At 41.0% G+C, this 14,554-nt stretch overlaps 1 long non-coding RNA gene across 1 annotated transcript in view; it reads left to right on the top strand.

The window, feature by feature from the left end:
- Positions 1-10,754: 10,754 nt before the first annotated feature.
- The window catches only part of LOC130273723 (uncharacterized), a 77,163-nt gene continuing 73,363 nt past the window's right edge, over positions 10,755-14,554 (top strand). The window contains exons 1-2 of the long non-coding RNA XR_008844103.1: positions 10,755-10,804; positions 12,545-12,623. This is a non-coding gene — a long non-coding RNA (uncharacterized LOC130273723). The remainder of the gene's footprint in view (positions 10,805-12,544; positions 12,624-14,554) is intronic.

Here is a 14,554-nt window from a genome sequence, read left to right as displayed (position 1 = left end):
AGGAGAGTGCACTCTGATATGTTAATACAGCAGAGGAGAGTGCACTCTGATATGTTAAACAGCAGAGGTGAGTGCACTCTGATATGTTAAACAGCAGAGGTGAGTGCACTCTGATATGTTAATACAGCAGAGGTGAGTGCACTCTGATATGTTAAACAGCAGAGGTGAGTGCACTCTGATATGTTAATACAGCAGAGGTGAGTGCACTCTGATATGTTAATACAGCAGAGGTGAGTGCACTCTATGTTAATACAGCAGAGGTGAGTGCACTCTGATATGTTAATACAGCAGAGGTGAGTGCACTCTGATATGTTAATACAGCAGAGGAGTGTGCACTCTGATATGTTAATACAGCAGAGGTGAGTGCACTCTGATATGTTAATACAGCAGAGGTGAGTGCACTCTGATATGTTAATACAGCAGAGGTGAGTGCACTCTGATATGTTAAACAGCAGAGGAGAGTGCACTCTGATATGTTAATACAGCAGAGGTGAGTGCACTCTGATATGTTAATACAGCAGAGGTGAGTGCACTCTGATATGTTAATACAGCCATACAGCAGAGGTGAGTGCACTCTGATATGTTAATACAGCAGAGGCGAGTGCACTCTGTTTTGTTAATATAGCTGAAGGGAGTATGCTCTTATATGATAATGTAGCAGAGGCGAGTGTGCTCTGTTATGTTAATACGGCAGAGGTGAGTGTGCTCTGCAGAGGTGAGTGCACTCTGATATGTTAATACAGCAGAGGTGAGTGCACTCTGATATGTTAATATAGCAGAAGGGAGTATGCTCTTATATGATAATGTAGCAGAGGCGAGTGTGCTCTGTTATGTTAATACGGCAGAGGTGAGTGTGCTCTGCGGAGGTGAGTGCACTCTGATATGTTAATACAGCAGAGGTGAGTGCACTCTGATATGTTAATATAGCAGAAGGGAGTATGCTCATATATGATAATGTAGCAGAGGCGAGTGTGCTCAGGACAGAAGCCGCTGGATGGGCTACATTATGACTAGGTTCACACACCCTTTTTGTCTCTGTTTAGTGAGTAAAAATTTTTGAGAAACAAAAGGGATGCTGCTGTATGCCACCATGCAAACATAATCAGTTTCCCATTGACTTACATTTGTTTTTTCTATACAACAAAATTGAATGGACTGTAACACATGCAGTGTAATAGAAACAAAAATGTGGTGTGAACCTAGCCTAATACCTGGGTGGGAAGCACCATTTATTTTGGTCCTTCCCAGCCTAATACCACCCAAGAGCACCATTTTTTATGCTATGGGTGTAATGGTACCAACTCTTCCCAGTACCTTCGTGGTGATGGATACTGTAGTAATACCTGGGGGTTAAGCCAACAGCTTAGTATTGGATACATCTATACAGAAAGCTTCACAACTATGATAGTGAATTAAAGGAGATGTCCGGCACAGACTTTTTCTATTCCATCCTGCCCAGGCTGCAAAAAAAGACAAGACAAACTTTCACTTACCTCCATATGTTGCCCCGACGCTCCGCAACAGCTGATCGGTCGGCCGGGCTGTTTACTTCCTACTTCCTTTAGCCCGATACGTCACACGGTGCTTCAGCCTATCACTGGCCGAGGCGGGACATCGCGGCGGCCGGTGATAGGCTGAAGCGCCGTGTGACGTACCGGGCTAAAGGAAGTAGGAAGCAGACATATTACAGGATATGGTTAATAGATTTATAAGGACAGAACTTTAATCCAGGTATTTATTCTGATGCCATATTTGTACTTGGGAAGGATGTTTTCCCCCTTGGTATGAGGCAATTGGCATAAGCCTGATAAGGGTTATTTTGCCTTCTTCTGGATCAACACAGTAGGAACATAAAATAAATAGGGTTATAGGTTGAACTTGATGGACTCTTATTTAAACCGTAAGGACTATGTAACTATGTATTTACAGTGTTTAACCTTCTTTTTGAAGACTTCTGCAATTTGCCCTGGCATGCCTAATATCAGCTTCTAGGCCAAACCCTAATTGAGGGACACTCAGACTTGCCTATTCAGTGCTTGGAGTTTATCACAATTTCTGTGTTTTAATTTGCCCTCCTACTTTTTGTGGATTGACCATAGGGTTCTTAAAGGGATTGAGATCTGGAGAGTTTCCTGGCCAAGGACCCAAAATTTCAATATTTTGTTTACCAAGCCCTTGTAACATGGTGCTTCATCGTGCTGGAAATAGCATTGTTCATCACTAAATTGCTCCTAGATTTTTGGGAGAAGTACCTCTTGGAGGTTGTTTAGATACCATTCTTTATTCATGGCAGCAAGTGAGGCGTCTCCATGGATTAAAGGGGTATTTCGGGATTTTTTTTTTATTTGACTATGCTGCAGGGTCTGTAAAGTTAGTGTAGTTCATAAAATAGTGCCTCTACCTGTGTTTCATGGTGGTCTTGCAATTCTTATGTGATCTTTGCCCCAATGTTTATTTTTAACAGCATACAAAATAAGTGTCGTCCCACGTTTTCCCAGGTTGCAGTGAGGCCCGAGACATTACATCACTAGTCAGGTGTTCAAATGAGCCTGTCTGCTTCAGTGGATGGAGCGACCGCTGGGTGGGTTGTAGATTATTCTGCAGTGAATTGTAGTTTTGCAACAGCTGAAGGCACCTTGGTTAGAAAAAACTGGAATTCTGAGACATTTAGTTCGAGGGTGGGAACTTCAACTGGAAATAGCAAGTTCATGAAAAGATACCAGCAGTGTTATAGTGGAAGCACAACATAGCCATTTGGCCCCAAGAAAAGCACCAATTCTTCCTAAGCATGTCCATTACTGTCTGGGAGGTAAGTACTAAAATCACCTTATGGTGGATAACCCCTGTTAAAAGCAACTCCCCACATGAATGGTCTAAGAATGGTTAACTGTTGGCATGACACAGAACGCATGGTAGCGCTTACGTTTTCTTTTCTGGAAAATCATTCTTCCATATGGCCTACATAGTCTAAAGGAGGCTTTATCAGAGAAAATAACGTTGCCCAAGTTCTTCTGTACAATCCCTGTACTTCTTGCAGGATATCACTCTGGTGGCTTCTTTGCTTCCCTTCTCGAGACCAGGCCAGCATCCAAAAGTCTTCGCCTTACTGTGCCTGCAGATGCACTGACACCTGTCTGCTGTAATTCTTGAGTGACTCTGCACTGGTGTTAAACCTGTCCTGTAGTTAAATTCTCTTTAGGAGAAGGCTTTGAAACATGCTGAAAGCTAAAGAACCTCCAAGAGCAGCTTCTCTCAGCACTCCAGGAGAAATTGACGGAGCCCCATATCACAAGGCAACAGTGATAACTAAGTGGCTTGGTGAGCAAAACAATGAAATTTGGGTGCATGGCCAGGAAACTCCCCAGATCTCAATCCCATTAAAGGGGTATCCACTGGCCAGTGTAGGGAACTAAATGTTCCGAACCCTGTTTTTGCACTGCAGGGGCGGCCACGCCCCTCATGACATCATGGCCATGCTCCCTCCATGCAAGTCTATGGGAGGGGGTGTGACAGCTGTTCGGAACATTTAGTTCCCTACGCTGGCCAGTGGAGTACCCCTTTAAGAACCTGTGGTAAATCCTCAAAAAGCAGGTGTACAAACAAAAACACAGAAAATGTGAACAACTCCAAGCACTGAATAGGCAAGAATGAGTTTCCATGCCAGGGCGAACTGCAAAAGTCTTATAAAAGAAAGGTCAACAATGAAATTATTGAGTTTTTTGCATAAACTTGGAATATTTATCAAAGTTTTAAAGCTTATGAAATGCTTATCTTATTCTACTGCAGTAAACCATATAAACATCTGACTGAAAGATCAAAAATCACTATAGTAGCAAACCAAGTAGCAAAATTTGTGTCAGTCTGAAAACCTTTGGACACCACTGTTGTACATCGGTAACTTTTTTTTGACAGGTTGCAATTTAATAATTAATGTTTATGAGGAAAACACCCCACACCTAGCGCATGCTGCAAGAAAAATCCTGCATGACCTACAAACACAAGAGAGAGGCAGCAAAGTATATCCAATCATTCTGGTAGGTCAAAGTAGTTATGTCTTATTTTTGTGCTTTTCATTTTCCTTAGTGTTATAGTCTATGGAATAATGGGTGAGAATGGCTTTTATCTTTATCATTTTCTTTAATCCTCTCCAATGTACTATTACCTTAATGAAACAAATAATAATAAACAGATAAGCAGATAATTGTTTAAAATAGATAGAATAAATGTATTGACACCAAAGGTAACAGCGCATCCTTATGGCGCATGATCAAGGGTGCGTGCCTCCAAAATGAAGCTCCAGGACTATGCAGCGGCCATGCCTGTATTAACTTTGTCTCTGGCATTGTAATGATTGCTTTTGTATCTATATTGGCTGTATATTTAACCCTTTTCCCCAAACGGACGTATATTTACATCCACTGAGGGCTCCTGCTGTATGACGTGCGCTCAGCAGCTGAGCATGCATCATACCCGGTGGGTCCCGGTTGCTATCAGCAACCGGGACCCACGCTAAAGCCAGACATTGCTGATCGGGCTGATGTCCAACATTAACCCTCAAAGTTAATTGAGGCATCTAAAAGTGGTAAATCCCATTCCCAGCTAGTTCAGCGGGCTGATCGGGACTGCTGTGGCGAAACCACGGAATCCCTATCAGCTGAGAGGACAGCAGGAGGTCTCTTACCTTCCTCTCTGCTGTTCGATCGATCCGTGCTCCAAGCTTGCAATCAGCTATGCTAGGCTGAAGCAAAGGAACACCTATAACACTGATCAATGCTCTTCTATGGAGAGGCATTGATCCAGTGTATGCAATCTAAAGATTGCATGTTATAGTCCCCTATGGGGACTAAAAAAAAGTTTACAAAAAATATAAAATAAAAAAAGCAATAAATGTGATTCAACCCCTTCCCTAATAAAAGTTTAAATCACCCCCCTTTTCCCATTTTTCAAACAATATAAAGTGAAAAAAAAGAAAACATAAACATATGTGGTATCGCCGAACTAACAAAATATAACGTTAATTAAATTACACAGTGAAAGGCGAAAGTGTAAAAAAAAAATACCAAAGTCCAGAAATGCAGATTTTTGGTCACTTCACATACTAGAAAAAAATGAATAAAACGTGATCAAAAGGTGCCATCAAAACAAAAATGGTTCCGATAAACACTATAGATTACAGCACTAGAAATGAACCCTCATAAATCACTGTATATAGAAAATAAAAAAGTTAAAGAGGACACTTTTAAGCATACCAGTTTGTGAATTTTTTTAAAAGTAGTAAAATTAAAAAAAAATAAAACTAAAAATTGGGTATCATTTTATTTGTATGGACCTACAGAATAAAGCTAAAGTGAAATTTTTACCGAAAAGTGCACTGTGTAGAAACAGAAGCCCCCAAAAGTTGCAAATTTTTTTTTATTTTTTTTATTTTGCCCTACAAATAATTTTTTGTTTGTTTCACTGTACATTTGGAGGTAAAATGAGTGATGTAATTGCAAAGTTCAATTTGTGATGCAATAAACAACCCCTCATATGGGTCTTTAGATGGAAAAATAAAAGAGTTACCTCAAAAAAATTAAAGGAAAAAATGAAACCTCAAAAAAAAAAAAATAATAGCTCGGTCCTGAAAGTGTTAAGATGAAGACTTATTAAAAATAAAAAAGAAACAGCTATTGCTGTCTGTGAGTAATGTTCTATATGGCTAGGCTTCCACACAGGTTTTTTTCTGGCAGTTTTTTTGAGCCAAAGTCAGAAGTGGATCCAGTAGGAAGGAGAAGTATAAATCCTTCCTTTATATTTCCCGTTGCTTTTTAATATACTTTTGGCTTTGGCTCAAAAACTGCATTGGCAGTTTTCCAAAAAATGGCAGAAAAAAACCTGTGTGGAAACGTAGCCTATCTTTTTTACTCCCTTAGCTTTAAGGGGTACTCCGCCCCTAGACATCTTGGATAGGGGATAAGATGTCTGATCGCGGGGGTCTGTCCTCAGAGACCCCCCCTCCCGTGCAGCACCCAGTGTTCTGAACATTATATTCCGAACACTTGGTGCTGGTGGCCATGGTTGTGATGTTATGCCACTCCCCCCTCATGACATCACGAGGGGTTGTGGCATGACATCACAACCACGGCCTCCCGAATCAAGCATTCTGAACATAATGTTCAGAATGCAGGGTGCTGCACGGAGATCGCGGGGGAGGGTCCCAGAGGCCTGACCCCTGTCATCAGACATATTTAAGATGTCTAGCGGCAGAGTACCCCTTTAAGCCTACTTTGTAGCCTGTACTTTTCAATGCCACTTTCTGTGATGCCATATATCTAAATAGAGTGCATGGAAAGAGATTGTCTAAAACTTTATTATTTATTTATGTATTATTTTTTATTTATTAAGACACTATTAATTTTGTCAGTCTACAGAGGTGTAGTTGTACAGATGATGTATTATACAATATATATTAAAGAGGTTGTCTCGCTAAGACAACCCCTTTCCTTATGCCCTGTTAGTGCATATAGGCATCATATAGGGGTCTTGGGTATCCCATTAGTCAGCACAGGGGTCTAGAAGACCCAACCTGCCCCGTGCACTATAAGGGAATGGGATAGCAGACTGGTGAGGACTGTACAGTGAGGACATTACTCCCCTCTATCCTACTCTCTATTATTTTCACGCTATATTGTTCATATTAGTCTCTAGGCATGCTGACTGTAAACTTGGATTTTTCTGTCTAAATATCAGATGCATGATATTGTTTAGACAGCACAGAGAAGAGGCACTCTGTTGTATTGTGTCTAATATTTTTAGATTCTATCCTTGTGAGATGTTCCTATCACCAAATTAAATCAGAATTCCCCCAGTAGTTTCACTCTATGTATAAACAGAGTAGTATAACAGAGATTGGATTTGCGGCCCACACCACCGAAGAAAGTGATGAGAATAAAGAAAACATTCTTAATTAGAAAATGACAAGTTTAGATGCATATTAATATCTGTATTAACACCCAGAAAACAGCAAGGTCCTCAGTGCAAAGAATAGATGTTGTTCACTTCTCAACAGCCTGAATGTATATTCTGCAAATAAGCAGAGGACACATTTCACAGTGTATATCCATACAGCCAGGATGCTCAGCCTCCCTTTATGTAGACTACACAGCACTGACCTTCAGCTGGCCTATAGTGGTTTATAATGGAAACATCAAGATATACATTAGCCATGTTACTGAGGACTAAGAATTCTCTCTTGATAAAGTAAGACTACTTTCTGCAGGTGTTGACATTGATTCAGAGGTCAATACAAAGTGCATCTTCAGCAACCATTTCAGATATTGCCAAAAATACAGAGCACGTGCATGTTTTTAGCTGAATATGTATGTTGAAGTTGCTTATTACTGGATCTTTGTAAATGTACCATTCAAAGGCCTAACCGATGCTGATGTTGTGTGAAGTCGGATGTAGTATATACTCATGTAGGATTGGTCACCTATGGTGACCTCTCAATCTTGATAGCTGTGGGAGTACACAGAGTTAGGCAGCAATTACAGCCAAAGCAATGGCACTTTCATGCCGTACTGCAAAGGTCTATTGCTAAGGTTATATCATTTCTAAGCCTACTCTTAAAGGCCACTGTCAAAGAACAAATATATTTTATATTCCTACTTCTTGTGAAAACTATTTACATGCACTCAGTATGTAATGTAGGAATTCACCTACTGATATGAAGTTGTATTACAGAAAAGAAGATAATACTGCTATATCCATCAATAGTAAGCAATGGATGAGCAGACTAGTGGTCTCAGCAAGCTGGCTCAATAGAGGTTATTTAAGATTAATGCCAGCTATGAGCCTATTTTACAGCTCAGTGTGCGTCCAATTTTATATGGTACTTAAGATCATGTGTCTTTCGATTAAATGGTCCCTAGTGTATATGAGAAGGAGCCTGAGTTAGAAACCCCCCACTGAGGACATCGTCAGTAGATATGAGTGAATGCCGTCCAGACTATCCTCTATCACTACCCAGCAAACCCATCTGCAGTATTTGGGCTGCCATTTACTCCAGCATTTATTTTAAAGACTAAAAACTGTTGAATGGAGTTGAACTGCAATACTGCAAACAATTGGCAAGAGTTGAGCTGTTATTGTCATACAGCCCATTACATTTCCCAATTCCTTGACTACGGTATTATTGGATATCATCTGCTCATAGTTTACTTAGTTCTCTATATACAATATGTTTATAACTGAAACTTAATAATTCAGCTGACCCCAAAACTCAATCCATGTCACGGCAGGTGCTGGGCCACACCAATACATTGATCCCTCAACTCACAGTGGTTTCAACATACAATAGTTTCAAGGTACAATGGTCTTTTTTGGACCATAGTAACTGGAAACCAAACTCAACATACAATGTTACAGATAGTCCAAATCAGCGAAACATGTCAATGGCTGGAAGAACTGACCAATCAGAATGAGCATTCACTGGTAAAACCCGTGTATTACTGAAGTGTATGCATTGAATTCCTGTCTGGTAGCGCCTCCCTACAGTTCAGGGAGGTATTACATGTTCTGTACTACTCTTAACCTATGTCACAATTAGCTGCTCCTTTGGACACCAAGTAAGGACGGCTCCATATTACTTTTTTAGGACATTTCGTGTACTGTACAGGACCCTGAAGAAACTCCTGTCCTCTACATAGACAGTAATTTACAGCTCCCAGCAGTTATTTCTTACTTTTATAAAAGAACTTGCTTTAACCATATTAGTTATCTGCTTATTTTTGTTTCATTCTCACTTTTTCCTATTTTTGCTATTTTTGTATATCACATTTACAAGAAAAACACATGCAAGATAAATGCTTGAACTACAAAGGGACAAGCCCTATTATATATGTAGATAAAAGCATATACTATAAATAGTATAAATATAAAATAGCCACAAAAATGTAGCACTAGTACGAGGTGAATTATATTCATATATCAAGAAGTAAAGAGAAAATACAATCTGTATATGGAGAAAAATATGTGGTGTGAAAAGGGTTCCAACCAAAAAAATATATATCCCATACAAAAATCAAAACAAAAACAGAAAGATAATGTCTGACAAAATAATAATAAAACCTATTAATAGTGTAACAGAACATCTAGTCTTTTATTTAATCCATGGGGAGTTCTAGTAGCCAAAGTCATGATCCAGTATATTTCTCTAGATAGGCCTGGCGCAATAAAAAGGTGGCCCATGGGGCTGCCTTAGGGCGATGATGCCACACAGCCAAGGGGGGGCGAAAAATTTACCACTTAGCGACCACGTATGTAAATGTACGTCCCGGTGCGGACGTACATAGCGCACCAGCACATACATTTACACCCTGTGTATGACTATGAGCATCGGAGCTGTACTCGCATCATACTCTGCAGGTCCTGGCTGCTTTCAGCAGCCGGGGATCCGCCGGTAATGGCTGACATCCGCGATCATGCGGATGTCCGCCATTAACCCCTCAGATGCCGCGATCATTTCAGATCACGGCATCTGCGGCAATGCGCATGTTAAAATAGATGATCGGATCGCCCGCAGCGCTGCTGCGGGGACCTGATCATCTGTAATGGCGGCCAGAGGTCCCCTCACCTGCCTCCAGCTGTCTCCCAGCGTCTTCTGCTCTGGTCTGAGATTGAGCAGACCAGAGCAGAAGATAGCCGATAATACTGATCAGTGCTATGCCCTATGCATAGCACTGAACAGTATTAGCAATCAACTGATTGCTATTGATAGTCTCCTATGGGGACATAAAAAGTGTGAAAAAAAAAGTTGAAAAGTGTAAAAATTAAAAGTAAAAAAAAAGCGATTTTATATTACTGATTTTTTACAGAAAGTTTGAGGTTTTTTTAAGCAGTACAAAAATAGAAAAGTATCTAGCCATGGGTTTCATTTTAATTGTATTGACCCACAGAATAAAGAACACATGTCATTTTTACCGTAAAATGTACAGTGTGAAAATGTATCCCTCAAAAGTGTGAAAAATTGTTGTTTTCATTTCAATTTCCTCCCTAAAAAAAATATTCTTTGGACTTGTCATACATTTTTTGGTAAAATTAGAGTTTTCATTACAAAGCACAATTGGTCATGCAAAAAACAAGCCCTTATATGGGTCTTTAGATGGAAAAATAAAAGAGTTATGGATTTTAGAAGGCGAGGAGGAAAAAACGAAAACTAAAATAAAATGGGCTTGGTCCTTAAGGGGTTAAACAGTTTTTTGTTTTTTTCTTACGAGCTTTGTGATCACTTCTCTGAGGCATGGCACACAGGTACAGCACAGCAGTGTGTGGGGGCTGTGACTGGCACCGTGGTGGCAGGCGGCTTCAGGACTGTGGGCATCATTATGAGTCACCACAGTCACAGAGGACTCATACAGCCGGCCCCAGACTGCGAGCCGCTCCTGCCATGAGTGGAGATCCAGGGGAGGGTAAATATACCTGCTCTGTTGTGACATACAAAGCTTATCCTGTGTGTATATATATGGACCCCTTCACTGCCTCCATAAAGCAGTGTTTCCCAAACAGTGTGCATCCAGCTGTTGAAAACCACAGCTCCCAGCATGCCCAGACAGCCAAAAGCTGTGCAGACATGCTGGGAGTTGTAGTTTTGCTATATCTGTATGCACCTACTTGGGAAAAACTGCCATCACACAGCGATCTCGGCCTCCTGCCCACCTCCTCCTCCTGCTGGTCATGTGATCACAGACAGAGGCCTGCTAGGGTCAGAGGAAGGACCAGAGTGCAACAGAACATATGGCTATGGCATGACAGGCAGGTTACATAGGTAACTCTATAAATACTGTGCCCTGACCCCTGCCAGTCCTCACCCCCCCCCATCCCATTGTGAGTTCTAACCCTGTACTGTTCTATAGTTGCATATTAACCCTGTACTGTGTAGTCTCCCTCTACTATGACATTGCTGTGTGTATTATCTCTGTACTGTGACCTCACTGTATTTCTTATTTCTGTACAGTGACATCACTGTGTGTGTATTATCCCTGTACTATGACATCACTGTGTATTATCCCTGTACTGTTACATCACTGTGTATTATCCCTGTACTGGGACATCACTGTGTATATTATCCCTGTACTATGACATCACTGTGTATTATCCCTGTACTGTGACATCACTGTGTATTATCCCTGTACTGTGACATCACTGTGTGTATTATCCCTGTTCTATGACATCACTGTGTGTATTATCCCTGTACTATGACATCACTGTGTATTATCCCTGTACTGTGACATCACTGCATATTATCCCTGTACTGTGACATCACTGTGTATTATCCCTGTACTGGGACATCACTGTGTGTATTATCCCTGTACTATGAAATCACTGTGTATTATCCCTGTACTGTGACATCACTGTGTGTATTATCCCTGTACTATGACATCACTGTGTGTATTATCCCTGTACTATGACATCACTGTGTATTATCCCTGTACTGTGACATCACTGTGTGTATTATCCCTGTACTATGACATCTCTGTGTATTATCCCTGTACTGTGACATCACTGCGTATTATCCCTGTACTGTGACATCACTGTGTGTATTATCCCTGTACTATGACATCACTGTGTATTATCCCTGTACTGTGACATCACTGTGTGTATTATCCCTGTACTGTGACATCACTGTGTATTATCTCTGTACTGTGACATCATTGTGTGTATTATCCATGTACTGTGACATCACTGTATTTGTTATTTCTGTATTGTGACACCACTGTGTGTATTATCCCTGTATTGTGACATCACTATGTATATACTATCCCTGTACTGTGACATTACTGTGTGTATTACCCCTGTATTGTGACATCACTGTGTATTATCCCTGTACTGTAACGTCATTAAGTGTATAATCTTTTTACTGTGACATCACTGGCTGTATTATCCCTGTATTGTGACATCATTGGGTGTATTATCCCTGTACTGTGACATCACTGGGCATTGTTATATTTTATATGTAGGGGGCACAGGGCAGGAGGCATTATTACTATATGTGAGGGGCACACAGTGTTTTGCATCTCAAAGGTATGGTGTATCATATAAGGAATTTCTGGGCTGATACAGTTTTTATGTGCCACAATATGTTGCAGTATTGTATTCAGACAGTTTACTGTATGGCAAGGTTGTATTCAGAGGCGCAATGTGGAATAGTATTATATTCAGAGAGTGCAGTGTGTGGTAGTGTTATATACAGAAGATACAATTTCTGGCAGTATTATACTGTGTGGTATTATTATATTCCGAAGGTACAGTGTGTGGGAGTATTATATTCAGAGGGTACAATGTGCAGTAGTATTATATTCAGAGAGTGTAGTGTGCAGTAGTATTCTATTCAGAGGGCACAGTGTGTAGCAGTATAATATATTTTGAATGTAGAGTGTGGGATAGTTTTATATTCAGAGGATAAAGTGTGTGGCAGGTTTATAATCAGAGAGTGCAGTGTGTGGCAGTATTATGTTCAGAGGATACAGTGCCTGGCAGCATTATATTAATTATCATTTTCATATAGAGGATCAGACTCCGCTGACATAGTGAGGAACCATCTTGGCGTTAAGTTCTGCAGAGAGAAGATTTAGCTGGACCCCGTGGTATGTACCATCTGAATTAGATAAGGGAAAAGTCACCCCTGTAGTCACTGATATCATTGTGTATTCTCCTCACTATGTCCCATCAGAGTTGTAGTCTATTGAAAGTTTTGCAGTAATAATGGGTGAAACAACAATTTCCAGCATACCCTTACCACTGCTAAGGTCATACTGGAGGCTTTAGTTTTACATGGTAAAAACATCTTTAGCACTTTCCCATTACGTGGCAATTGGTATATTTGAATATTATACTGGAAAAAATTTCTGCAACGCGCTTCACCTCATTTTCTAATTCACCGGGTGAAACCAACCCTAGCAACACCACTGCGTCCTAAGGCTTTGCGTGACTGTGCCATCACACAGAAGCAGAGAATGGTTGGAGCGGAGAGGAGGATCATGCTGCTGGTCTGAGCTGAAGTGAAGTCAGTAGTGGCAGAGTAGACTAGAGAGGCCAGAGAAGAGTGTGAGTTTCACAAGATATCTGGGGGAACTGTTACATAGTTACATAGTTAGTATGGTTGAAAAAAGACATACGTCCATCAAGTCCAACTGTATATATGGGTACACTGTATATATATAGTGAGCACTATATGGGGCAGCTGGCAGGGGCACTGTATATATGGGGGCAGCCATCAGGGACACTGTATATATGGGGGCACTAAATATATTGGGTACTATATGAGGGCTTGGGGCACTGTATATATGGGGCCATGGGCATTATATAGGGGCACTGTATATATTGAGCACTATATGGGGCACCGGCCCTGTCTCTAGATAATACCTTTTGTCTAAAGTCTCCCCCACATGCTGGTAGTACAACTTTTTCAATGCCCTGTACTTTGATGGTTTTTGCCTGCAAAGTATTGGGCACAGTGTAATGAGACGACCGAGACATGACGTGTGTTGAAGTGTTGTATATCTGTCAGATGTTTTCTTATTCTTACTTTCAATGTAGTAGTGGTGCATCCAAGATACTGCAGTTTGCAATTTAAACATGAGATGACATGTTTTGTATTATGTATATTACCAGTAGAAAAAGTTGTAACAGTAGTACTGCATTGCATGAAAGAACAACATTTGAAAGAGCCAACATGGCACAACCAAGTAGGGGTATTTATGGTGTCACTAGAGAATAAACTAGGGGACAACAATTGTCCCAATATAGGGGCTTTTTTTGCAACACATTTGCACCCATTTTTTTTTTACTTTACAAAACTGCAAATCAGAAGTAATTAACCTCTTAAGGACCAAGGACGTATGAGTACGTCCTTGGTCCCGCTCCCGTGATATAACACGGGGTCCCACGGTGACCCCGCATCATATCACGGCGGACCCGGCGTCATAGTGACGCCGGCACCCGGCCGCTAATAGCACGCGGCACTGATCGCGGTGCCGCACGCTATTAACCCTTTAGCCGCACGCTCAAAGCTGAGCCACGCGGCTAAAAGTGAAAGTAAAAACTGCCGGTTAGCTCAGTGGGCTGTTCGGGATAGCCGCGGCGTAATCGCGGCATCCCGAACAGCTTACAGGACAGCCAGAGGGTCCCTACCTGCCTCCTCGCTGTCCGATCACCGAATGACTGCTCAGTGCCTGAGATCCAGGCATGAGCAGTCAAGCGGCAGAATCATCGATCACTGGTTTCCTATGAGAAACCAGTGATCAGTGTGAAAGATCAGTGTGTGCATTGTTATAGGTCCCTATGGGACCTATAACACTGCAAAAAAAAGTGAAAAAAGATCATTTAACACCTCCTCTATTAAAAGTTTGAATCACCCCCCTTTTCCCATAAAAAAAAACACAGTTTAAATAAAAATAAACATATATGGTATCACCGCGTGCAGAAATGTCTGAATTATAAAAATATATCTTTAATTAAACCGCACGGTCAATGGCGTACGCGCAAAAAAATTCCAAAGTCCAAAATAGTGCATTTT

Source organism: Hyla sarda, chromosome 5, assembly GCF_029499605.1.
Source record: "Hyla sarda isolate aHylSar1 chromosome 5, aHylSar1.hap1, whole genome shotgun sequence".
NCBI lineage: Eukaryota > Metazoa > Chordata > Amphibia > Anura > Hylidae > Hyla > Hyla sarda.
The sequence above is the reverse complement of the archived record's forward strand: the minus strand, read 5'-3'. Positions and strand labels throughout refer to the sequence as shown.